The sequence below is a fragment of the Moschus berezovskii genome, chromosome 2 (genome assembly GCF_049115385.1).
Source record: "Moschus berezovskii isolate FMDL1 chromosome 2, NW_MosBer_1.0, whole genome shotgun sequence".
NCBI classification, from domain to species: Eukaryota; Metazoa; Chordata; class Mammalia; order Artiodactyla; family Moschidae; genus Moschus; species Moschus berezovskii.
The window spans coordinates 123,987,408-124,014,718 of NC_142461.1; the positions used below are offsets into that span (position 1 = coordinate 123,987,408).

The window sequence follows — 27,311 nt, forward strand, 5'->3', positions numbered from 1 at the left end:
TCTATCATCTGAGCCAGAATCATACAGTATGAGCCTTTTCAGATCGAATTCTTTCAGTTAATAACGTGCATTTAAATTCCTCTGTGTCTTTTCATGGCTCAATTACTTTTTTATTTTTGGTTTGTTTTAGCAATGAATAATATTTAATTCTCTGGATATCCCCGTTTATTTATCCGCTTACTTACTGAAAGACATCTTGGTTGCTTCCAGGTTTGGCAATTATGAATAAAGCTGCTATAAATATCCTTGTATAGATATTTGTGTGGACATGATTTTTCAGTTCACTTGGATATATACCAATGTACACAATTGCTGGATCATATAGTAATAACTTGTCCCATTTTGTAAAAAACAGCCAAAGCTGTATCACCTTGCATTCTCACCAGAAAAAAAAAAAGAGTTTGTATTCCTCCACATCCTTGCCAGCATTTTGTGTTATGGTTATGGATTTTGGCATTCCATGCTATGTATGTAGTATATCTCATTCTTGTTTTAATTTGAAATTCTCTAGTTCCTTGTGCTGTTGAACATCTCTTCATGTGGTTAGTTGACAACTATATAGTATCTTCGTTGATAAGGTGTCTGTTCAGGTTATACCCATTTTTTAATCAGATTCTTCATTTTATTCTTATTGAACTTTTAAGAGTTCTCTGTATATTTTGGGTAGCAGTTCTTTACCAGATGTGTCCTTTGCAATTATATTTATCCCAGTCTGTGACTTTTCTCATTCTCTTGAGAGTTTGCTTTCAGCATTGCCACAGATTTTTTTTCTTTCTATCTTCGAGTTGACTCACTGGAAAAGACTCTGATGCTGGGAAAGGTTGGGGGCAGGAGGAGAAGGGGACGACCGAGAATGAGATGGCTGGATGGTATCACCGACTCTGTGGACATGAGTTTGAGTGAACTCAGGGAGTTGGTGATGGATAGGGAGGCCTGGCGTTCTGTGATTCATGGGGTCGCGGAGAGTCGGACACGACTGAGTGACTGAACTGAACTGAACTGATCTTCACTGTCATTGAAATGGGATCATGGGAGAGAAATAAGCTAAACATAGCTGTTCAATTGGCTGTTTTCTAGTTTCTTTTCTTTTTTTCTTTGGAATTTTGTTGTTTTCTCTCAAACCTCACCATGAATCAGCCACAGGTATACATATATCCCCTCCCTTTTGAACCTCCCTCCCATCCCCTTCTGCATCCCACCCCTCTAGGTTGATACAGAGCCCCTGGTTTGAGTTTCCTGAGCCATACAGCAAGTTCCCATTGGCTATCTATTTTACATACAGTAATGTAAGTTTCCATGTTACTCTCTCCATACATCTCACCCTCTCCTCCCCTCTCCCCGTGTCCATAAGTCTATTCTCCATGTCTGTTTCTCCACTGTTGCCCTGGAAATAAATTCTTCAGTGCCATTTTTCCAGACTCTCTCTATATATAGAACACAGTATTAATCTTTCTCTTTCTGACTCACTTCACTCTGTATAATAGGTTCTAAGTTCATCTACCTTATTAGAACTGACTCAAATGCATTCTTTTTTATGGCTAAGTAATATTCCATTGTGTATTTGTACCACAACTTCTTTATCCATTCATCTGTCAATGGACATCTAGGTTGCTTCCATGTTCTAGCTGTTGAAAATAGTGCTGTAATGAACAATGGGATACATATGTGTTTTTCAATTTTGGTTTCCTCAGGGTATATGCCTAGGAGTGGGATTGCTGGGTTGTATAGTGATTTTATTCCTAGTTTTTAAAGGAACCTCCATACCATCTTCCATAGTGGCTGTATAAAGTTACATTCCCACCAGCGGTATAAGAGTGTTCCCTTTTCTCCACACCCTCTCCAGCATTTATTATTTGTAGACTTTTTGATGATGGCCATTCTGACCGGTATAAGGTGATATCTCATTATAGTTTTGATTTGCGTTTCTCTAATAATGAGCGATGTTGAGCATCTTTTCATGTGTTTGTTAGCCATCTGTATGTCTTTGGAGAAATGTCTGTTTAGGTCTTTTCCCCACTTTTTTGATTGGGTTGTTTTTCTGGTATTGAGTTGTATGAGCTGCTTGTATATTTTGGAAATTAATTCTTTGTCAGTTGTTTCATTTGCTATTATTTTCTCCCATTCTGAGGGTTGTCTTTTCACCTTGTTTATAGTTTCCTTTGCTGTGCAAGTTTAATCAGGTCCCACTTGTTTACTTTTGTTTTTATTTCTGTTACTCTAGGAGATGGGTCATAGAGGATCTTGCTTTGATTTATGTCATCGAGTGTTCTGCTTATGTTTTCCTCTAAGAGTTTGATAGTTTCTGGTCTTACATTTAGGTCTTTAATCCATTTTGAGTTTATCTTTGTGTGTGGTGTTAGGAAGTGTTCTAATTTCATTTTTTTACATGTCCAGTTTTCTTAGCACCACTTATTGAAGAGGCTGTCTTTGCCCCCATTGTATATTCTTGCCTCCTTTGTCAAAAATAAGGTGCCAGAAAGAAAAACACCAATACAGTATACTAACGCATATATATGGAATTTAGAAAGATGCAAATGATAACCCTGTATACGAGACAGCAAAAGAGACACAGATGTATAGAACAGTCTTTGGAACTCTATGGGAGAGGGTGAGGGTGGGATGATTTGGGAGAATGGTATTGAAACACGTATGTTGTCATATGTGAAACGAATCACTAGTTCAGGGTCAATGCATGTTATAGGATGCTCGGGGCTGGCATGCGGGGATGACCCAGAGGGAGGATAAAGGGAGGAGGGAGGTGGGAGGGGGGTTCAGGAGGGGGAACTTATGTAAACCCGGGGCAAATTCATATCAATGTATGGCAAAACCAACCAATATAATATTGTAAAATAATTTGCCTCCAATAAAAAATAAATTAATTACATAAAAAAAAAGGTGCCCATAGGTGCATGGGTTTATTTCTGGATTTTGTATCTTGTTCCATTGGTCTATATTTCTGTCTTTATGCCAGTACCATACTGTCCTGATGACTGCAACTCTTTAGTACAGTCTGAAATCAGAAAGGTTGATTCCTCTAGCTCCATTCTTCTTTATCAAGACTGCTTTGGCTATTTGGGGTCTTCTGTGTTTCTGTATGAATTGTGAAATTTTTTGTTCTAGTTCTGTGAAAAAACCCATTGTTAATTTGATAGGGATTGCATTGAATCTGTAGATTGCATTTGGTAGTATAGTGATTTTCACAATATTGATTCTTCCTACCCAGGAACGTGGAATATCTCCATCGGTTTATGTCATCTTTGATTTCTTTCATTAGTGTCTTATAATTTTCTGTATACAGTTCTTTTGTCTCCTTAGGTAAGGTTATTACTAGATATTTAGTTTTTTGTTGCAATGATGAATGGGATTGATTCCTTAATTTCTCTTCCTGATTTTTCATTGTTAGTATGTAGAAATGCAAGTAATTTCTGTGTATTGATTTTGTATCCTGCAACTTTGCTAAATTCCCTGATTAGCTGTAGTAATTTTCTGATACTATCTTTAGGGTTTTCTATGTATAGTATCATGTCATCTGCAAACAGTGAGAGCTTTACTACTTCTGTTCCAATCTGGATTCATTCATTTATTTATTTTTTCCTTCTCTGATTGCTGTAGTTAGGTCTTACTATGTAGAATAGTAGTGGTGAAAGTGGGCACCCTTGTCTTGCTCCTGATCTTAGGGAGAATGCTTTCTGTGTTTCACCATTGAGAATAATATTTGCTGTAGGCTTATCATATATGGCCTTTACTATGTTGAGTTATGTTCCTTCTATGCCCATTTTTTAAAGAGTTTTAATCATGAATGGGTGCTAATTTTGTCAAAGGCTTTTTCTGCATCTATTGAGATTTTATCATATGGTTTTTATCTTTCAATTTGTTAATATGTTGTTTCACATTGATTGATTTCTGTATATTGAAGAATCCTTACATCCCTGGATTAAACCCAACTAGATCATGGTGTATGAGTTTTTTGATATGTTCCTGACTTCTGTTTGCTAAATTTTGTTGAGGATTTTTGCATCTGTGTTCATCAGTGATGTTGGCCTGTAGTTTTCTTTCTTTGTGTCTCTTTGTCTGGTTTTGGTATCAGGGTGATGGTGGCTTCGTAGAATGAGTTTGGAAGTGCTCCTTCCTCTGCAATTTTTTGAAAGTGTTTTAGAAGGATAGGCATTAGCTCTTCTCTAAATGTTTGCTAGAATTCTCCTGGGAGGCCATCTGGTCCCAGCCTTTTGATTTTTGGGAAATTTTTGATCACAACTTCACATTCAGTGCTTGTAATTAGGTTGTTCATAATTTCTAATTCTTCCTGGTTCAATCTTGGAAGATTGAACTTTTCTAAGAATCTGTCCATTTCTTCCAGGTAATCCATTTTATTGCCATATCAGTTCAGTTCAGTCACTCAGTCGTGTCCGACTCTTTGCGACCCCATGAATCACAGCATGCCAGGCCTCCCTGTCCATCACCAACTCCCGGAGTTCACTCAAACTCATGTCCATCGAGTCGGTGATGCCATCCAGCCATCTCATTCTCTGTCGTCCCCTTCTCCTCCCGCCCCCAACCTTTCCCAGCATCAGAGTCTTTTCCAGTGAGTCAACTCGTCGCATGAGGTGGCCAAAGTATTGCAGTTTCAGCTTTAGCATCAGTCCCTCCAATGAACACCCAGTATTGATCTCCTCTAGAATGGACTGGTTGGATCTCCTTGCAGTCCAAGGGACTCTCAAGAGTCTTCTCCAGCACCACAGTTCAAAAGCATCAATTATAGTTGTTCCTAATAGTCTCTTATAATCCTTTGTATTTCTGCATTGTCTGGTGTAACCTCTCCTTTTTCATTTCTAATTTTGTTGATTTGATTCTTGTCTCTTTTTTCTTGAAGAGTCTGCTAAAGGTTTGTCAATTTTGTTTATCCTCTCAAAGAACAAACTTTTAGTTTTATTAATCTTTACTGTTGTTTCTTTCATTTCCTTTTCATTTATTTCTGCTCAGATCTTTATGATTTCTTCACGAATTTTGGGACTTTTTTTTGTTCTTCTTTTTCCAGTTGTCTTAGGTGTAAAGTTGGGTTATCTATTCAATGTTTTTCTTTCTTCTTGTGGTAGGATTGTATTGCTGTATACTTCCCTCTTAGAACTGCTTTTGCTGCATCCTGTAAGTTTTGAGTTTTTGTGTTTTCATTGTCATTTGTTTCTAGAAATTTTATTTCCATTTTGATTTCTTCAGTAACCTGTTGATTATTTAGAAACATGTTGTTTAATTTCCATGTGTTTGTGTTTCTTACAGTTTGTTTCTTGTAATTGGTATCTAGTCTCATTGCATTGTGGTTGGAGAAGATGCTTGATATGATTTCAATTTTCTTAAGTTTACTGAAGTTTGATTTGTGACCTAAGACGTGGTCTTTCCTGGAGAATGTTCCATATATATATATATATATGGGTCTTGTTTTTGTATCCATTCAGCCAGTCTGTGTCTTTTGGTTGGAGCATTTAATACATTTACATTTAAAGTAATTATTGACATATATGTTCCTATTGCCATTTTCTTCATTGTTTGGGGTTGATTTTGTAGATCTTTTTTCTTTTCTTATATTTCTTGACTATGTAAGTCCCTTTAACTTTTGTTGTAAAGCTCGTTTGGTGGTACTGAATTCTCTTAAATTTTGCTTGTCTGAAAAGCTTTTTATTTCTCAATTTTTAATGAGATCCTTCCAGGGTTCAGTAATCCTGGTTGTAGATTTTTCTCTTTCAGTACTTTAAGTATATCCTGCCATTCTCTTCTGGCCTGCAGAGTTTCTGTTGAAAGATCAGCTGTTAAGTGTATGGGGTTTCCCTTGTATGTTACTTATTGCTTCTCCCTTGCTGCTTTTAATATTCTTTCTTTGTGTTTAGTCTTTGTTAGTTTGATTAGTATGTGCCTTGGCGTGTTTCTCCTTTGGTTTATCCTGTGTGGGACTCTTGAACTTGACTGACTGTTTCCTTTTCCATGTTGGGGAAATTTTCAACTATAATCTCTTCAGAAATTTTCTCATACCTTTTCTTTTTCTCTTCTTCTGGGACACCTATAATTCAAATGTTGGCATGTGTGATATTGTCCCAGAGGTCTCTGAGACTATCCTCAGTTCTTTTCATTCTTTATACTTTATTCTGCTCCTCAGAAGTTATTTCCACCATTTTATCTTCCAGCTCACTGATTCATTCTTCTGCTTTAGATATTCTGCTATTGATTCCTTCTAGTGTATTTTTAATTTCAGTAATTGTATTGTCTCTGTATGTTTATTGTTTAATTCTTCTAGGTCTTTGTTAATTGATTCTTGCATTTTCTCCATTTTGTTTTCAAGGTTTTGATAATCCTTGCTATCATTATTCTGAATTATTTTTCAGGTAGTTTGCCTATTTCTTCATTTATTTGGACTTCTGTGTTTGTAGTTTGTTCCTTCATTTGTGTAGTATTTCTCTGCCTTTCCATTATTTTTTTAACTTATTGTTTTTGAGGTCTCCTTTTCCCAGGCTTCAAAGAAAGTTGAATTATTTCCTTGAAGATGGTTCAATTCTTTCTTCTTTTTGGTTTCTGCCCTCCTAAAGTTGGTTCAGTGGTTTATGTAAACTTTGTATAGGGTGAGATTTGTGCTGAGTTTTTGTGTATTTGTTTGTTTGTTTTTCCTCTGATGGGCAAGGCTGAGTGAGGTTGTAATCCTGTCTGCTGATGATTGGGTTTGTCTTTTTGTTTTGTTTGTTGTTTAGATGAGGTGTCCTGTACAAGGTTCTATTGGTGGTTGGGTGGTGCTGGGTCTTGTATTAAAGTGGTTTCATTTGTGTGAGTTCTCACTATTTGATACTCCCTAGGGTTAGGGCTTGGGGGCAGGAGGAGAAGGGGACAACAGAGAATGAGATGGCTGGATGGCATCACCGACTCGATGGACATGAGTTTGAGTGAACTCCGGGAGTTGGTGATGGGCAGGGAGGCCTGGTGTGCTGTGATTCATGGAGTCGCAAAGAGTCGGACATGACTGAGTGACTGAACTGAACTGAGGGTTAGTTTTCTGGTAGTCTAGGGTCTTGGAGTTAGTGCTCCCACTTCAAAGGCTCAGAGTTTGATCTCTGGTCAGGAATGAAGATTCACAAGTGGTTTGTTATGGCATTAAGAGACATTAAAGCAAATATCTAAAACTGAGAAGTGAAAGGAGAACCCCAGACAAATGGCAGTTACAACATTAGGCAAATAACAATTAAAATAATGGAATATACACATATATATATACACCCATGAGCAAAGTCAAAACAGTCCAACAAAAATAAAGTAGATTGATCTGATGAACAAAGGAAGTAAAAACTTATATTTACCAGTTAAGAACAAAACTAAGTAAAACACAAACTGGAAAACAAAACTAAAGCAAGGTGCCAATTGGGGAATAAAGCAATGAGAATAAAACTAACAAATACTTTGAGAGGAAAGGGGAGAAATGAAAGAAAGAACAAATAGATGTGCAAAGTTAGAGGTAGATGAAGAAGATTTATATATGTCAAAGATTAACTGCAATGGGAAAAGAGGAGTAGGAAAAGCAAACAAAGGAATAAATGTAGAAAAAATAATAATAGGTTAAAAAATTAAAATTAGAAAGTGAGAGGAAAAAAAAAAAAAAAGGAAAACTCCACAGGACTGCAAAAGCCCAGCATAGAGGCAGAGGTTTATAACAGCAATAAAAAAATGTGAGTGAGAGAGAAAAAAAAGCTCAAAAGTTAATTGGATTTCACAGTGCCAATAAAGTCGACAACTACAACAGAGAGGGATAAAAAAGAAAAAAAAAATCCAAAAGAATCTACAGAACAAGTCAAAACAAGACTAATAAATGTTTTTCTTGAGCCACTGCTGTCAGAGTCCTTTCCCTCGCTAGGAGTCATACCCCACCTCACCTCCCTAGGACGCCCTCCAACACTGTGCTGATCCTCCAACACAGGGGGCAGCTCAGATTCTAATCTGTGGGGGCAGCTCAGATTCTAATCTGGTCTACTCCTGTGTGTTCTTGCCTCCAGTGTCCACAGCTATCAGAATTAGTGCGTTTTCTTCTGTGGGAGTTCTCAATGACATTTTATATATTCCATAGACAGAGTCCGCCTTGTTGATCATGTGGATTTAATCTAAAGCTTGCACAGCTGGTGGGAAGGGTTTGGGTCTTATTCCTTAGCCACACTGCCCCTGGGTTTCAATTGTGGTTTTACTTCCACCTCTACTTGTGGGTTATCCACTGGGGTTTGCTCCTGAAGCTACTCTGGAGGACTTGGGTTTGCCCCTGTGAGGGCCAGGTGTGGAGGTGGTGCAACTTCTTGGGTTGTAGGGGTTCTGGCAGCACCAGCTACTCAGGAGAGTTGGCGGCCAGGGCAGTAGGAAATACAGTACTCTAGAAGGGTATGGCAACCAGTATTGGCCAATATGCTATACCTGGAGAACCCCCTTCCTGACAGGGAAACCTGGCAGGCCACAATCTACAGGGTCACAAAGAGTTGGACACGACCAAAGTGACTCTGCGCACATAGATGGAAAACTTCTTTTGCCTGTGGCAGCTCTGCCCCAGTGAGAGCTGAACATGAAGGTGGCACAGCTGCTTGGCTTGCAAGGACCCTGGTGGCACCAGGTGTGCGGAGACACGGACTGTCTATGCCACAGGAGTTACAGCCCTATCGGAGTCTTTTCTCAAGCCTCTTACAGCTGGCCATCAGAAGGTTTTTTGGCCCGTCTTTCTCTGTAGCTCCGCTCGTTCAGGCACTTAGAGGGTGCCCTTGCCTGGGGGTCCTTCTCTCTTGCTTGGAGCGTGAGGCACATAGAGGGGCCCCCTGGCTCAGTGCGTTCGGTGTTTGACTGGCCAGCCTCTTCATTGTTCAGCTGCCGACGCTGGCATGTGGGAGACAGAGGCCATGGTGATGGCTCCACCCGCTACGTGTGACTCAGCAGTATTGCCTTGCTACCATGGCTGCCTGGCTTTCCTCCACTGGCATTTCCCACCACTATCTCCTCCCTCACATCCCCTTGATCCATCTCTCCTCAGTCAACAGCAGCCCTCGCCCTGGGATTGCTCCACAATCCCTAAACTTCAGCTCCCAGCTGCTGCATCTTCCAGGGGATCAGCATTTCTGTCCAGGCTATGTATGGCTGTGGCAAGGACTGTCTGATTCTCATCCCATTTAGGCTGCCACAGATCAGCACTTTCACTCTCAACCTTAAACGTTTCTCCTCTGACTCAGACAATTGCCCTGATTTGGGGATCAGACCCTTGCTTCAGTTCCCCCACCAGCCAAGGGCAGGTCCAGTCCTACTAAGACTCCTGTTTTTTCCCCTAGTCCCTTTGTCCTACCGAGTTTTGCCTGGTTCTGTATATTCTTTTCCACTGGTCAGGTACTCCTCTCTACTTTCAGCTGGTGTTCTGCATGCACTTCTGTGTCTGAAGGTATATTCCTGATGTATCTGTGGAGAGAGATGTACTCCACGTCCACCTACTCCTCCACCATCTTGCCACCTCTAGTTTCTTTTTAACAACAGGGAGTAGGAAAAAAAACCCAGTTCTTTCAGAAATATTTGTTTATTTAGTTTTTGTTGTCATTTATTGAAAGCTTTACTGTGAACTCCACTCATTGATAGATGATTTTATATACATTCTCTTACTTAATCTTTTTTTTTTTAAACTCGGTAGTATATGTATTTTTTTTTTTTTACTTTACATTAATATATTGGTTGGTTTTGCATACATTGACACAAATCCGCCCCGGGTGTACATGTGTTCCCCTTCTTGAACCCCCCACCCACCTCCCTCTTCCCCATATCCTCCCTCCAGGTCATCCCTGTGCACCAGCCCCAAGCATCCTGTATCATGCATCGAACCTGGACTGGTGATTCATTTCACATATGATAATATACATGCTACAATGCCGTTCTCCCAAATCATCCCACCTTCACCCTCTCCCTCAGAGTCCCAAAGACTGCAGCCGCAGCGTCCTCTTACTTAATCTTTACCTAATCTTCAAAAGCAGGCATGACCATTTCCTTCTGAAAGAAGGGAAACTGAAGTTAGGAAAGCCAGATAATTTGTCCAATTAATACAGCTAGTAAGTAACAGATTTGAAAGCTAAACCTATAGTTGATTGTGCTGGAAAGTATATTCTAATAACTCTACATACTGCTCTATTCTCTTTCTAAATTAGTACCATATCATTATCCATTTAGTTTGACTATCCAGTACATTTATCTGGAAGCACTTACTGTTACTGCTTTTTATGGGTGAGGTATTTTTCTAGATGTTGAGTTTATACAGATGAATAAGACATGGTCTCTGCATACATTTAATCCTTGAGGAACTTCTAGTTCAAAGGGGAGTAGACAAGTAAACTATTAAATCACAGTGTAGCAAGTGCAGTACAAACACTCCTACAGTAACCTAGAGGTTGAATATTTATGACACGTTAGCCATCAGTGTTCAAGGTTAAAGTAAATAGAATGTAAATATATATATATATATATTTATTTATTTTATTGGGGGCAAATTACTTTACATTAATATATTGGTTGGTTTTGCCATACATTGACACGAATCTGCCCCAGGTGTACATGTGTTCCCCTTCTTGAACCCCTCTCCCACCTCCCTCCTCCCCATATCCTTCCTCCAGGTCATCCCTGTGCACCAGCCCCAAGCATCCTGTATCATGCGTCAAACCTGGACTGGTGATTCATTTCACATATGATAATATACATGATACAATGCCATTCTCCCAAATCATCCCACCTTCACCCTCTCCCTCAGAGTCCCAAACACTGTTCTATACACCTATATTAAAGTACTTTTTATTATTTTACACATAAAATGGATAAAATGTTGTCTTTAGTTTGAACTGGATAGAATATAAGAAACTACTAAGACCAGATCTGATAGGAATTATTGGAGCTTCAGACTTGATCATACTCATCATCATTGTTTATCTGGTCACATCTCATTCCAGTACAGAAAAGTGACGAATGAAGACAAGTCAAACCAGTTCGGGTGCATGGGACGTAGGTAATGTGCTTTTCTTTTCTTTTTATTCAAGGCAAAATATTTCTCTTGTAGGATCAATTTGACTTTTTTAAAAAAATTGAGATCAACAAAGCTATTAATTTCTCTATCATTTTTCTGAGACTGAATATTACTATATTAAAAAAAAAGAAGACAATTCCTGAAAATTTCCCACTAGCTTTACCCTTTATCAGAAACAGGGCCAGGAGTAAATTTCCAATGATCCAACTTTATGTGGTTTCTTAACTCTAGAGTAACCTAAGACTTTCAGAGTCTCTTCCTGCCTTGAATATTTTGAAAAGGCATGCCATTTTGGTTCCTTTTTACATCAGGGAAAGTAAAAAAATACCTTAAGACATGAAAGATCACAGAAGTGAGTTATGTCCATAGTGTCATAATGACTATTATGCCCTCATAGACTTTCTGCAGAAACAATCTAACTTTATAAAAGACATATTTTACATCATAGAAGTAAATGATATTTTGTCTGAGTAAGTTTTGGAATCAATGGTATTCCAACATAAATGAAGATTAATTCTATGTGTGCAAAGCATTAGATATTTTCATAAGGACACCAGGTTTAAAAGTTAATTTAAAAAGTTAACTTGGAATCCTAGCTTCAATGAAAAGGGATAGGAATGGTTGATAAATTAAACATGAATAAGCAACTCATATTTCTTGAACTATTAGAAAATTTTACCACAATTAAGTAGGCCAATTTCATAATGTTATATAGCAACTGTGACAGTGCTCATGTTTCAGAAAATACTTTAAGAATTGTGTATAATAATATATATGGCTTGGGATTATTTTCTTTGTGGCATATTATTTTAGTTTAACATTTAATTCACAAAACATTCATGGAATCTTACTTTTTGGTAAGGTTCAGTTCAGAATTTAAAGATTGCAGAATGTCCTTTGTAACTGATACAGCCATACAAAGACATACTGCGATACTGAGGTCTTGATTGCCCTTAAAGGTCTTGCCAAAGGTTAGAGACAAACCAAAAGCTCAAGTCAGTTATCTCTTTTATTATTGGCTGGTGTATAAAAACTGTTTGGTGAGGAACTTGAAAAATGGGCCATTGTGAAATGAATAATCATAGTCATCTTGACAGGTAATTTTATCTGTAAAAAATTAGATTTTTATAATTTCAGTTGAATAATTTGGTTCTGCAGATCTGTTTTTTCTAAATACAAGTAAATAACAAAATGTGTGGTTAGGATTTAACCTCATATCTCATGCTGTTTACATGGCATAAAGTGAAACTGACTGGCCCAGAGAGTAGTGTGTGGTAACTTGAGGAAACCACACTGTGAAACAAAAGGATGTTGAAAAGGTTAGAAAGCAAAATTAATTTACATCCTTGCCACTATTACGTTGTTGTTAAACAACATCACTTCATGCTATCAAAGCATGCATTTTCAATATTTAAGTTTTTCACTAACGCAGCATCTCTCAGTGACCAGTTTAATGGTCTAGAGATCCATGTTCCTCTGCTCTTCCCTTTTCTTACTCTGCCTTATCTCCTGGATTGATCTTACACAATCAGGGCTTCAGTGATCGCCCTGGTCTAGTTCCTTTATCATATCCATGACATCCTTCTTACTGAATATCCTCAGTTGGATGGCCCATGCAAACCTCAAACACATCTCAGAGTACACTTATCTTCTTGGTCTTCTCCTTCCTTTCAAGCTACAAATCTGTTTCTCCTTCTGTGCTCTGATCTCAGCAAATAGTACCATGAGCTACAAATGCTGTCACACATGAAACTTCATCATTATCCTGATTCCTATCTTTTTCCTACATCTAATGAACCACCAAGCCCTGTCAATCTCAGTGCTATTATATAGTTCAGGCCCTCATTCAATTTCTTCTAGATTACTGCAACAGTTTTCTAATTATTGAAAATACCACTTATGCACATTTTTTAAGGATGTCCTTATAATGAAGCAGGTATTATTATAATATTTATTATACTTAAGCAGATTGCATCCCATGTCTTTGTTGTTGTTTAGTTGCTAAGTCATGGAAATGACAACCCACTCCAGTGTTCTTGCCTGGAAAATCCCAGGGATGGTGGAGCCTGGTAGGCTGCCGTCTATGGGGTCGCACAGAGTCGGACACGACTGAAGCAACTTAGTAGCAGCATCAGCATGTCTGATGCCTTTGCAGTCTCATGGACTGTAGCCCACCAGGCTCCTCTATCCATGGGATTTTTCAGGCAAGAATACTGGAGCGGGTTGCCACTCCTTCTCCAGGGCATCTTCTGACCCAGAGATCGAACCTGCATCTCCTGCATTGGCAGGCAAATTCTTTACCACTTAACCACCAGGGAAGCCCATCCTATGCCCTGGTTATTAACAAAAGTTTGGCATTGGGCTTTAGTGTGAATGACTAATTTGGCCATAAAGATCTTATCCCTGCATATGATTAAATCTGTGTATGTGTAATTTGTACTTATTACTCTTCAGTGAGTGGTTCCCTCATCTGAACTGTGAGGTCAGCTTATTGATGGTTCCCAAGATATGCCATTTGAGAGCTTTGATTTTAACTTCAGTTCTCACCCAGTATTAGATTGCTTTGATAGCTGGAGAATCATTTCAGCTTTTGCTAGGAATGCCAGACCAAGAGGGAAATAGGTAGGAAACACATCGTGTGAGCGTGTTTTAAGGAATAATGGGTCTATTCAAGCTGAGGGTCATAATAGTCTTCAAAAACTACTTCTTATTGGAGAAGATAGAAACATAACACTATAATATTTTAAGAGTAGAATTTGTATCCCCGCATTATAAAACATTACTTTTCTTAATGTAATTGTTAATTTCCAGTAGTTAAGAAGAGATGTTCATATCATGCACCTGTATCTCAAATAACGTGATCAGAACTTAAGCACGTCTATGCTGTTCAGTACCTCCTGTTGTGAGCTGCATGTGTGGCCTCTCAGCTTGTCCCATTTGAGTTACTTTTCTTACATGTAATATATGATAAACACTCTGGGGAGATAGAAGATGAACCAAACATAGCTCCTACTCTGGAGGAAACTAAAAATTGATTTCAAATAAGACTGCGTTAGCAGTACATGCGCTCTAATGCAAAGGGTTGGTTGATTTCATTCAGTACCAACTTGAGAACACAGTTCTTCATTGCTTTTTCACTTCTGTAAATATTACCATAAACCATAGGAAAAACTATTGCTTTTGAAGCATATAGCTTTATAAATTATGTTGGTTTGGTCTGTTTGATCAATTGTGTAATAAATTCAGTGAATAAAGCATGAATAATCATTTAAGCTGGTTAGGTGGTAATTCAGTTCAGTTCAGTTCAGTCGCTCAGTCGTGTCTGACCCTCCGCGACCCCATGAATCACAGCATGCCAGGCCTCCCTGTCCATCACCAACTCCCAGAGTACACTCAAACTCATGTCCACAGAGTCGGTGATGCCATCCAGCCATCTCATTCTCTGTCGTCCCCTTCTCCTCCCGCCCCCAACCTTTCCCAGCATCAGAGTCTTTTCCAGTGAGTCAACTCGTCGCATGAGGTGGCCAAAGTATTGCAGTTTCAGCTTTAGCATCAGTCCCTCCAGTGAACACCCAGGATTGATCTCCTTTAGAATGGACTGGTTGGATCTCCTTGCAGTATAGTTTTGAGTAAAATAATCATTGATTTTATCTTCGTTTTGTTCAGTTGGTTGTTAGATTATGGCTTTATATTTTTCTCTTTCTAGGCTTAGTCTAAATACAAATATAATATTAAAAAACACATAAAATACTACCCATGATGGTTCATATATATATATTCCACTATCCACCAGCATAGGTCTGTCAACAGAAACATGATGCTCATTCGCAGAGGAGAAATAGTGGATCCACTTGTCAGCTCTTCACTACTCCTAATTGCAAACAAGAGTGAAGAATTTTGAAATTTACATGTGTTTAATTATAAATCATACTCATGATATTCTTAATGGATAAGAGAGCTGTTATTGTTTTTGTCTAGTTGCTGAATCATGTCTGACTCTTTTGTGACCCTGAGGACTACAGTCAGTGAGGCTCCTCTGTCGATGGGATTTTCCAGGCAAGAATACTGGAGTGGGTTGCCATTTCCTTCTTCAGTGGATCTTCCCAACCAAGGGATTGAACCCATGTTTTATGCATTAGCAAGTGGATTCTTTACCACTGAGCCTTGTCATAAAAACAAAATGTGAAAAAAAATTGATGACAAATATCATTATTTCAAGTTATGACTGCATCATAATTTTATTTCTGTATATAGAGGTTGTATAGTCAATGATTGTGCTTTGCACAGCCAACTTTCTGAGATCTGATTTTTTTTACTACTTAATCATAATGTAGTATACATGACATGTTGATAAGAGCCAATTATAATCTTAACTAATACATTATGGGATAAAAATGTTATGAACTGTACAAAAACATTGCTTATATAGTGTATACATATCACAGTAAATACTTCTTTAATCTGATCTTGAAATTGATCACATTTAGAAGCAGAACCCTGTACATTAACATATTAAGTAAAATAAACAGTGTATTGAATGTGATTTGTATATTTAAATATTAAAATATGTAGTATTTATATGCATGTAAATATTTAATTAATGCTTTATTAATGTGACATAATATTTCAGTCATTAAAAAACTTTCTGACTTCTTACCTAGTTGAACTTAAGAATTTGATCTAAGTCTTATATTGTTTTTCTGAATATCTTGGTTCTATCCATGAGGGGGGTAGACTATTTTTATTTAAGAAACTCTATCAAAGAGCCTCCTGAAGCTACCAGCGTTCCAGCCACTCCACAGATACTAATTCAGTTAACCCTCCTGACAAGGCTGGGAACAGCAGCAGAAACTACTATAGTGCCCAGGTGGTAGATAAGAAAGTTAAGCAACTTACTATAGGCCAGACAGCTAATTGGCAGAATCAGAATTTAAAATTACTTCAGAGTCCTTGTGATGTTGCTTATATGTAGAATCAAAAGAAAAAAAAAAGGTTCAAATGAACTTAGTGATAAAACAGAAGAGAGTCACAGATTTAGAAAACAAACTTATGGTTGCCAGGGAATAAAAGGGGGACGGATAAATTGGGAGATTGGACTAATATATAGACACTACTGTTTATGAAATGGATAACTAATAAGAACCTATTATATTCTGCTCACTACTCTGTATTGGCCTATATGGGAAAAGAATCTTAAAAAAGTAGTGGAAGTATACCTGAAACTAACACAGCATTATAAGTCAACTATACTACAGCAAAAGTTAAAACAACAACAACAAAATTACTCCAGAGTCCATCTGTCAGTTTGAAAAGGATTGACAGTCGTATCTGAGCAGTATGTGCTCAAATATTGATTTGACACCAAGGGCACAGAAAATACTACCCAACCCTTGGTAGCTTGGTGGCAAGACATCCAGATACCTGGAGTCTCAGCTTCCTGTTGTCACCCTGTGCGTTATCCAGGAGTTAGAGCCGCATCTTACCTGCCTTGCTCTGCAGAGCACCCTGGCAGCAGGCAGAAAAGGGAGAGCTGGCATCTGCAGTAGCCCTTGTCTTTAGATGACACAAAAATGACCTCTTGTTATCTTTTACTGACTCCACAGCTGCTATAATATTCAGTTAGCCATGGTTACGAACTGGGTTTTGTGGTAAGTTTGACTTTTGTAATTCTTTGAAGTCTTTGCTAGAACTAGAGATTTGAGTCTCTGTATCATTTCCCTTGGTGATATAAATTTGTGAGTTTATCTAGCTATAGATCTTTACAAATTGCAGCTTAAGCTGGCTCCTTTGACAATATATCGAGGACTGCTCTTTATTACTACAGGATGTTTTTCACCGTCTTCTAGAATTTAATTAAAAGTTTAAAAAAATCTCTTTTATGTTTGGGTAGTGATGATGAGTTTTAGATTCTTTTCCACAAGCTTGGGGAGAACACTAGATTTTTCTGACTTTAAATGCAGGTTCATTAGACTATAAAAGAAAATAAGGTTTTAAGTGACAACCATACTTAATATGTAACTTTTTCCCATTTTACCACTGAACCTTGAATAATAGAACTTAAGTAGTTGTTTGGATTTAAATTATTCCTATGTCTTAAATTATAGTTCAAACACAGTAAAATCATCATATGTGTTATTTCAGAAAGTGAAAAGCTCTAAAAAAGTTGTTCAAAGGTAAATACAGCTTGTAAACTTAGTATTGCTTTTCCACATGAGGGAGAAGGGCTAACATTTACTGTGTGTTCACAGTATGGCAGATGCTCGACCTCACTTAAACCCCACACTAAATGCATTCAGTGGGTATCTTTCTCCCCATTTTTATTGAAAAAAATGAATCTCAGAGGTATTAGATGAATAGTCTAAGATCGCATGGGTCTTCCACGGAATACAAACTGGAGTTACCTCAGAAATTGTTCTTTGTTCATTACAATGCTGTACACTGTGGGAATTTAAAAAATATTGCTTATTTTCACCTTTAAATTCATCATCAGTATCAACAGTGCACCTTCAAGAAGGAATGCATTTCTAGAAAGAGTGTGAGCAATTTATTGCTATCATTGGAGGTAGAAATCATGCTGACTATGAAGTACGATTGGCCGTGGTAAGCGCCCTGGTTTAAACTTACAGGTGCTAGTGGACTTAGTTAAATACCTCTTTGGAAACGAAAGAGTCCTTGCCAACCCAATGCACCAAGCATAGCTGTGTGCTCCTCAGAGTCCTCTTACTGATTGCTCAGAGGGATTACAGGGGAGTCAGCAGGTAAGAAGCATAAAAGGTGACTGCTAACAGTGTCCTTCACCGTCAGTCCAGGGCAGAGGCTCAGAGTAACTGTCAGCAGAAAAGAAACTTTTGTACAAGAGAATTGCTTAAAACATGACTGTTGCTCACCCTGCAGAGTGGAGGCCCTATTTGTGGTTTGGAGAGCATAGTGACAGTTTGAAGCTGTTTCACCAATTCAGAGTGTGTATATATATACATCTGCAATGCGGTATGCTTTCTTATCTTGAGGAGCATGTGTTGAAACAGTTGATGTATGTTGACAAAGTGGGGTCTGTAAGGAAAGATCAAGCCTTGGCATTTCTTCACTTCATGGTTAGTGTTCAGTTGGTAGTGTGAGTGTAGATAAAGCACAGCGTTAGTGCCCGTTGGAGCTGTGAAGCTATCAGGTAAAAGGTGATCAATTACAGATAGGACTATTTCTGTTTTTCTCCCCATCTCTTGCCAGCTGTGAGCAAGGCTATTCCAAAGTTCCATTATAGTATAGCAAGTTTATTACTTCCCTGGACAAATAAAATACAAATATAATTTCACCCTGAAAGATTATTAAGCTAATGTTGCAAAAACTTGCTAATCTTATTAATTTAACGGTTCATAGTACTGAATAGGGAAACTCAAGATAACATGATTTTAGATCCTAACGGTGTCTTGCAAATCATATATTAAGGGCCCCCCGAAAAGTAAGTATACGTAAATATAATTCTTGCTGAGAGTTCTCATTTCTCAGTTGTATCTCCATTTCTTTGTGTGAAGTGGACGTATTGATCTCTGATAGTTTTAGGTTTGTCTTTCAAGGATCTTGAGTACTTTAGACAAAGTGACCATACTGTTTATTATACTAGTTACACATACACACACGCGCACACAAATACACACACAGGCACTAACCAGGAACTTCTTGCATATTTGGGAAGGTAAGAATACTTGTTTTTCCTGTGACTTAGCAATCAATATCTTCTGCCTTTGACCACAAAAGTAGGAAATGTCTTGTTTACCATGGATATTCACTATTGAGCCTGATGAACAAACTGTCAGTGGGGTTTCTGGATAGTTTGAGTTTCCATAAGCAAGCCACCTTTTGAAAGGGTTGTCCTAAACACCGAGTTCATACAGTCCAAGAAGAAGCTACCCTGAATTTTCTTTGCCAGTATCAACTATTTTAGTATTTTCTGAGCAGGATTAATTAGACCTGGAAGATATATCTAGTCCCTTACAGACAATTCAGTCAAATGTTCCTGCCTGTTTATTACATAGTTTGTGAACATATCTGAGAGTTTTCATATTATTTGTCTTTTTCCCTTTCACTGTTGATTTAATTCTCAGTTCTGCCTAAATATCAGACTTCAAAAACTGTTCTTAATCTGTGCTTAAATATGGTTAGAAGCTTGATACTGAAATTATTCAGTAAATACTAAGTTTGAAAAGTATTTACAACTAACCAAGGAAGGATCATCTAATTCCCAACTCCTAAACTGGGTGTTTCTAATAAAGAGTTGTTTTTTATTGCAAAAAGTTGCTTTGTGATCTCACATACTTGGAGAGTGAGATGTGGAGAATTTACCAAGGCACAAAGATGGACAAAAGAGAGTCAATGGACAGACAGCGATTGATAAAGAAGGCAGATAAATGAGGAAAGGAAAAGAACATTTACGTTTTGAAACATTTCTGTAATGTCTTTACTTACAATATTTAAGAGAATGTTGTTCACAGCTGCAAAAGAAATTCAGAAATGAAACATAGGAAAGGTATTGAAAAATGGGGAAGGGGGAAATGGGAGGGAGAAAAATGATATACAGATGGTGAAAGAAAATGTCTAGAAGAACAAAGGTATTTATAAAATTGCTGTGAGTCCTCTGCTCTTCAGTCTGAGAATCCTCTGGTTTCATAGTCTCTGCTTCTTTACACAGGATGTACATTTATAGATTGTTTACTTAGTAACTGAAACCTTTGCTTTTTTTTTCTCTTCCAAAAAAAAAAAAAAATCATGTGCAGTTAGAGGGAGAAGTTTGTTCCCAATCACTTAGAAATGGAAACCTCATCTGCGGGCAGTTGTAAAGAGTCAAAGTATTCTTTAATAATAAAAGTGATAAAATGTTAAAATGATTAGGCTATTTCTATTGGTTATTGAACTTCTTAGAACTTTTTTTCTGCAAAATATTATAGTGATATCAGTGGCATTGGGTGAGAATCAATTTAAGTACCAGTAATGGCAGTTTTGGGAAGGATTGGGGGAGGGAGGAGAAAGGGGACGACAGAGAATGAGATGACTGGATGGCATTACCGACTTGATGGACATGAGTTTGAGTGAACTCCGGGAGTTGGTGATGGACAGGGAGGCCTGGTGTGCTGTGATTCATGGAGTCACAAAGAGTCGGACATGACTGAGTGACTGAACTGAACTGAACTGAACTGAATGGCAGTTTTGCACCAACTCAGTGGACAAGAATTTGAGCAAACCCCAGGACAGTGGAGGACAGAGGAGCCTGGCGTGCTACAGTCCATGGGGTCGCAAAGAGCTGGACATGACATAGCGACTGAACAACAGCAACAAATGGCAGTTTTTGCTATACAATTATTTTAGAATTTTTCTATTAAGTCAGGAAACACACATAACCCAACAGCTCTTAGGTAACTGTGGCTATGTTCCTTGAATTTAAGAGACGTCTTCTTCAAAACTCTCTTTAGAAAACTGTCTCTTTGCTGAAGACACAGTGGTGGACTCTGAGCCCAGGCTGTCTGGGCTGGAGACCCAGCTTGGCCTCTTACTGTCCGGGTAACTTGGAACAGTCATTTCCCCTCTCAGAAGGTACAGGTGCTGTCTCATGAAGCTGGGCTATTGGATAATTAATAAGTGCAAATAACTCAGAAGAATGTCTTACATATAAGAAGTATCTAATAAATTTAAGGTATCAGGATGCATTGTCCAATAGAAAAATAAAATCACTTCAGCATATTAAAACAGAAAGCCACAAAAGAAGTAAATATGTTTGAAAGTCACTCAAGGTGACTATTATTCTTTAAAAAGAATCTATCAAAGTATCTTCCACGTAGTTAGCAGTTTAATAAATATGTACTGAAAAGATGAGTGGTTAAGAGAATAAAATGTAAAACTAGAGGTACTCATCAGAAGTATTTATTGAGATCTCATACACATTTATAACTATACTGGGTCTGCTTTAGTTAGTGGGAAAATATGATATAACTTATATCTTCAGGGTTGTTTCAGCTGCTTGCAGAGAGAAGATTACATGTACGACAGACCTAAGATAAGCCTTCGCAAGTAGTAGGCACACAGTAAGTACTCAAGAACTCACTCAATAAATGAATGAATGGAAAATTTGAAATAATTCTAAATGATAACAGAAATGTAAGAAATTATAACATAGGTAGTCTGGCAATCATAAGACCTAAATTAGTTGATGTAGTTCTGAAAGTAGGACTCAGGCAGGTGTTTAAAGAATGCTGTATTTTAAGCTTGTCATTTTCAAGCCTGGGGCTTCCCTGGTGGCCTCAGATGGTAAAGAATCTGCCTGCAATTCAGGGGACCTAGGTTCAATGGGAGAATCCCCTGGAGGTATACTCTAGTATTCTTGCCTGGAGAATCCCAAGGACAGAGAAGCCTAGTAGGCTACAGTCTATGGAGTCACAAGGAGTCAGACACAACTGAGTGACTAACACTTTCATTTTTCACTTTTTCAACCTTAGTTGCACACTGAAATTGTGAATATCCATAGCCACCCCAAGAAAATCTTATTTGACTTATGTGAAGCCCAGGCATTTACATGGTTTAAAAGCTACTGAGGCATCTGATATGAAGATATCTGATATCAATATACAATTAGCAAATATTTTTCAAAATAAAAAGCTCCTGAGATGATTCTAATATTCAGTCAAGGTGGGACTTACTGGTATAAATGATCAAAAATATAGAAAATATCATTTAGGCAGGCCTGGCATGGAGAGAGATGGTAGTGTGGGGGCACTTGTGTGTAGGACTGTGAAAAGATGTGCAGTGACTCAGAAGGGAGTTACACTGAGGTTGGACCAGCTTAGTTTTAAGGTAATAACATCTTCCATTGGGATGGACGAGATAGACGTGACAGATATGTGACTTTCTCATATGCATGAACTTTGACTTCAGACCCAACTTAAATCCCCTGGGCAGGTTGCCTACACTCTGATTCCCTTATGTTTCTCATCTATAAAATGAATGTTACTCTCTAATAAGGACCATGGAGATGGAAAGGATGTAGTGAAAGGAAGAACCGAGTTAAGTAAATTAAGTTACTGGGAAAATGGTGTGTCATGGCCAGGCAGGAAAATGGAAGGGGTCAAAAGGGAACAAAAACAAGTCACATACTTCTTGAGTTTGTAAGGCTTCATAGCTAGGGAAATTTGTCATTCAAAAACTCTCCAAATAAAATATATGGTGGATCAGAAAATATCTGTTTTATGGAACAAAGTAAATTCCCTCCTCATAGCTGCTCACTATAACCCTCAAAACTGGTTATACCAACTCAGAAATGAAACTAGAGCTGTGCAAAGCAGTTTGGGCAAAGTAAGAAATAGCCCTCTTGAAAGTTTACTTACTGTTTCAAATGTTCACGTTAGAAGCAGAAGTATTTAAGTCCCGTGAGAAAATGCTAAATGAAAATAGGAAGTATTGAAAACGAAAGCCACATACATTTTGTAAGAATTTGACCTTCCATATTCTTTCAGTAGATTTTTTTCCACATAAAGTAATTGAAATTGTTCGACCTTCTGATGAATAATATCTATGTGGAGGCACATATTAATACTGCTATTTCTAAATTAAAGAAATGTGATTGCCTAGAAACATATTGAATGGCCATCATTTTGGTTTAAAAAGAACAAAATGTATTAAATGAGGCAGACTGATGTAGAGGAAAGAGTTGACCTGTATTTAAATTGTCTTTTTTAATCTGAAGCTACTGTATTAGTTTTGCACATGGACTTTTGAAATGTCTTCTAGATATCATTGGCCTAAATATTTCTGTTATCTCCAAGTATTATTATTCATGTTTGCTTACTTTGTTACTATACAGACTCTGAGAGATGGATATAGTATTCCACTGTACATAGAAAAAGGTGATTTCAAAGAGGGGCTTCTCAAGAAAATGTGCCTCAATAAGCAATCATAATGCCCAGGCTATAACACAACATCTTGAGTTTCTGTGTGATATCTTATTTTATACTATCATATTCATTCCAGTGGTTACTGACCTTTTAAAATCACAATCTCTAGTCAGCCCGATATAACACAAATGAAGCCAAGTGTATTCACTTTTTCGAATTATGTATTACTTGGACTCTGACTAATGTTAGTTTTTAAAGGAAGCAATGTTTCATATTTTCAGTATGTGCAGGCTTTGGTTTTAGGTACACCCAGCTTAAAATCCTAGAAGAATTTCCATAATCTCTATATGCCTCAGACTTCTCATCTATAAACTAGATAATAATTTGTACTTTATATGTGTAAGAATCTTATCAAGTAAGAATGCATGTAATATTCTTAACACACAATAGGCTTAATACAGGCTATTTACATAATTCTGAAGTTGAAATAACTGTTTCATAAAGGTATAAGTAGGTTTCATTAATTTATTATTTATTACAAAAATTGTACTTTTTAAAGAAACCATAATCTCTGTTAAAACTGAAGATATTCTGAAAAATAATTCAGGTTAAAATATGTAAAATATTTTTAAAATACATAAATATGAAAGGTATTATAAAAGTACCAAAAAACATTTTTATAAAGCTAGGTGAAAGTGAAAGTCACTCATTCATGTCCGACTCTTTGTGACCCCATGGACTGTAGCCGACAAGGCTCCTCCACCCATGGAATTTTCCAGGCAAGAGTCCTGGAGTGGGTTGCCATTTCCTTCTCCAGGGGATCTTTCCAACCCAGGGATCGAACCTGGGTCTCCCACATTGCAGGCAGATGTTTTACTATCTGAGCCACCAAATCATGCACAAAAATAAATGTACAGGAATAGCAAAGAGAACACTAAAAAGAAAGGCTATGTGGACAGCCATATGCAAAAGAATGCAATAGACTGCTATCTTACACCAAACAGAAAAATCAACTCATGGATTTAAAACTCGAACATAAGACCTGAAACTGTAAAACTCCTAGAAGAAAACAGTGGGCAAGCTCCTTGACCATTAGTCTTGGCAATGATTTTTTTGAATTTGACCCCAAGAGGCAACAAAAGCAAAAATAAACAAGTGGGATTACATCAAACTAAAAAGTTTCTGCATACCAAAGGAAACCATCAACAAAATGAAAAGGCAACCTACTAAATGGGAGAAAATATTTTAAAATCATGATTCTGATAAGGGATAATATCCCAAATATATAAAGAACTGATTAAATCAATAGCAAAGTCCGATTTACAAATTGGCAGACCTCTGTAGACATTTCTGTAGACATTTTCTCAAAGAAGACATACAAATGGCCCAACAGGTACACAGAAAAGTGCTCAACATCACTAGTCACTAGGTGAAATGAAAATTAAAGCCATAGTGAGATATCACCACATACCTGTCAGAATGGCTGTTATCAAAAATAAAATAAAAACTGATGATGAGGACGTGGAGAAAAAGGAACCTGCATCCTTTTGGGTTCCTGTAGTTGCTGTAAACTGATGCAGCTACTATAGGAAATAGTATGGAAGCGCCTCAAAAAATTAAAAATATAACTACCATATGATCCAGCTTTCCCACTGTGAGCATTTATCCAAAATAAAGAAAATCACACTAGGGGTTGTCTGAGGAGTCTTTAACAATAGCGAAGGAAATAAGAGAAGCAAAAACAAGGAAGAAAGGGAAAGGTATGCCGAACCGAATGCAGTTCAGTTCAGTTCATTTCAGTCACTCAGTCGTGTCCGACTCTTTGCAACCCCATGAATCGCAGCACGCCAGGCCTCCCTGTCCATCACCAACTCCCGGAGTTTACCCAAACTCATGTTCATTGAGTCGGTGATGCCATCCAGCCATCTCATCCTCTGTCGTCCCCTTATCCTCCTGCCCCCAATCCCTCCCAGCATCAGGTCTTTTCCAGTGAGTCAACTGTTCTCATGAAGTGGCCAAAGTGGTAGTTCCAGATAATAGCCAAGAGGGACAAGAAGGCCTTCTTCAATGAATGATGCAAAAAATAGTGGAAAACAACAGAAGGTGAACAATTAGAGATCTCTTCAAGAAAACTGAAAATATCAAAGTAACATGTCAGCCAAAGATGGGCACAATAAAGGACAGAAATGGTTAAGACCTAAAAGAAGCAGAAGAGATCAAGAAGAGATAGCAAGAATACACAGAACTGTACAAAACAGATTTTAATGACCCAGATAGCCATGATGGTGTGGTCACTCACCCAGAACCAGACATTCTGTAGCATGAAGTTAAGTGGGCCTTTAGAAGCACTGCTACCAGTAAAGCTAGTGGATGTGATGGAATTCCAGCAGAGCTATTTAAAATCCTAAAAGATGATGCTATCAAAATGCTGCATTCAATATGTCAGCAAATTTGGAAAACCCAACAGTGGCCACAAGACTGAAAAAGGTCAATCTTCATCCCAATTCCCAAGAAGGGCAGTACTAAAGGATGTTCAAACTACTGGACAATTGCACTTATCTCCCATGCTAATATGGTTATGCTGAAAATTCTTCAAGCTCGGCTTCAACAGTTCATGAATCAAGAACTTCCATATGTTCAAGCTAGGTTTAGAAAAGGCAGGACCAGAGTTCAAATTGCCAAGATTCACTGAATCATAGAGAAATCAAGGGGATTCTAGAAAAACATATACCTCTGTTTCATTGTCTATGCTAAAGCCTTTGACTGTGTGGATCACAACAAACTGTGGAAAACTCTTTAAAGAGATGGGGATACCAGACTGTCTTACCTGTCTCCTGAGAAACCTGTATGCTGGTCAAGAAGCAGCAGTTAGAACCCTTTATGGAACAACTGACTGGTTCAGGATTTAGAAAGAGTACAACAAGGCTGTTTAATGTCATCCTGTTTATTTAACTTTTACATGACCACATCATGCAAAATGCTGGGCTGGATGAGTTACAAGCTGGAATCAAGATTGTTGGAAGAAATTTCAACAACCTCAGATATGTGGATGATATATCACTCTAATGGCAGAAAGCAAAGAGTAAATAAAGAGCTTCTTGATGAGGGTGGATGCTAAGTGACTTCAGTTGTGCCCGACTCTTTGTGACCCTATGGACTGCAGCCTGCCAGGCTACTCTGTCCATGGGGTTCTCCAAGCAAGAATAATGGAATGGGTTCCCATGCTCTTCTCCAGATGAGGGTGAAAGAGGAGCGTGAAAAAGCCAGCTTAAAGCCCAATATTAAAAAAACTAAGATCATCGCATCCGGTCCCATCACTTCATGGCAAATAGAAGGGGAAAAGGTGGAGGCAGTAACAGATTTCCTCGTCTTGAGCTCTAAAATCACTGCAGATGGTGACTGCAGCCATGTAATTAGGAGATGACTGCTTCTTGGCAGGAAAGCTATGACAAACCTAGACAATGTATTAAAAAGCAAAGACATAACACTTTGCCAACAAAGGTCCATATAGTCAAGGCTATGGTCTTTCCAGTAGCCATGTATGGATGTGAGAGTTGGACCATCAAGAAGGCAGAGTACTGAAGAATTGATGCTTTCGAACTGTGATGCTGGAGAAGACTCTCAAGAGTCCCTTGGACAGAAGGAGGTCAAATCAGTCAATCTTAAAGGAAATAAACCCTGAATACTCATTGGAAAGACTGATGCTGAAGCTCTAATACTTTGGCCACCTGATGTGAAGAGCCTGGAGAAGACCCTGATGCTGGGAAAGATTGAAGGCAGAAGAAAAGGGTGACAGAGGATGAGATAGTTGGATGACATCACCGCTTCAATGGACACAAACTTGGGCAAACTCCAGGAGATGGTTAGCAACAGGGAGGCCTGATATGCTGCAGTCCATGGGATTGCAAAGAGTCAGACATGACTTGGTGACTGAACAACAACAACATTATACTAATGCAGCATGATTTACAGTGGGCAGAACATGGAAACAACCCAAGTGTAATAGATGAATAGGTAAAGTATATGTTTGTGTGTCTACATATATGTTACATATATAAAACATGGGTAGACCTTCACGACATTATATTGCATGAAATAAATTAGACAGTGACAAATACCATATGACTTCATTAGTATATGAAATCTGAAAGAAAAAAATAAACCCGAATTCATAGATACAGAGAACAGATTGGTGAATACAAGGTAAGATAAGTCAATCTGGCGATGTAGTGAACACTGTAGTGACTATAGTTGTTAAATATACTGATTAATATTGTACTGCATGTTTGAAAGTTGCTAAGAGAGTAGCTTTTAAAAGTCTTCATCACAAGAAAAAAATGTAACTGCATGTGGTGATGGATGTTAACTTGTTGAAATAATAGTTTTGCAAT

The 27,311-nt window shown here is 38.0% G+C and overlaps 2 long non-coding RNA genes across 3 annotated transcripts in view; one reads left to right on the forward strand and one right to left on the reverse strand.

Moving 5' to 3' along the window:
• LOC148778615 (uncharacterized) overlaps nt 1-15,937 on the forward strand; it is a 65,666-nt gene extending 49,729 nt beyond the window's left edge. The window contains exon 3 of one of the 2 annotated variants that reach the window (XR_016035937.1): nt 10,974-11,416. This is a non-coding gene — a long non-coding RNA (uncharacterized LOC148778615). Of the gene's footprint in view, nt 1-10,973; nt 11,417-15,025 lie in introns of those variants that run through there. The other variant, XR_016035936.1, reaches the window with a different exon arrangement.
• LOC148778616 (uncharacterized) lies at nt 7,973-16,667 on the reverse strand. The gene is made up of 3 exons (XR_016035933.1): nt 16,531-16,667; nt 15,944-16,008; nt 7,973-10,026 (listed from the first exon to the last, which is right to left on the reverse strand). It is a non-coding gene; the product is annotated as an uncharacterized LOC148778616 (long non-coding RNA).
• Nucleotides 16,668-27,311: the final 10,644 nt, after the last annotated feature.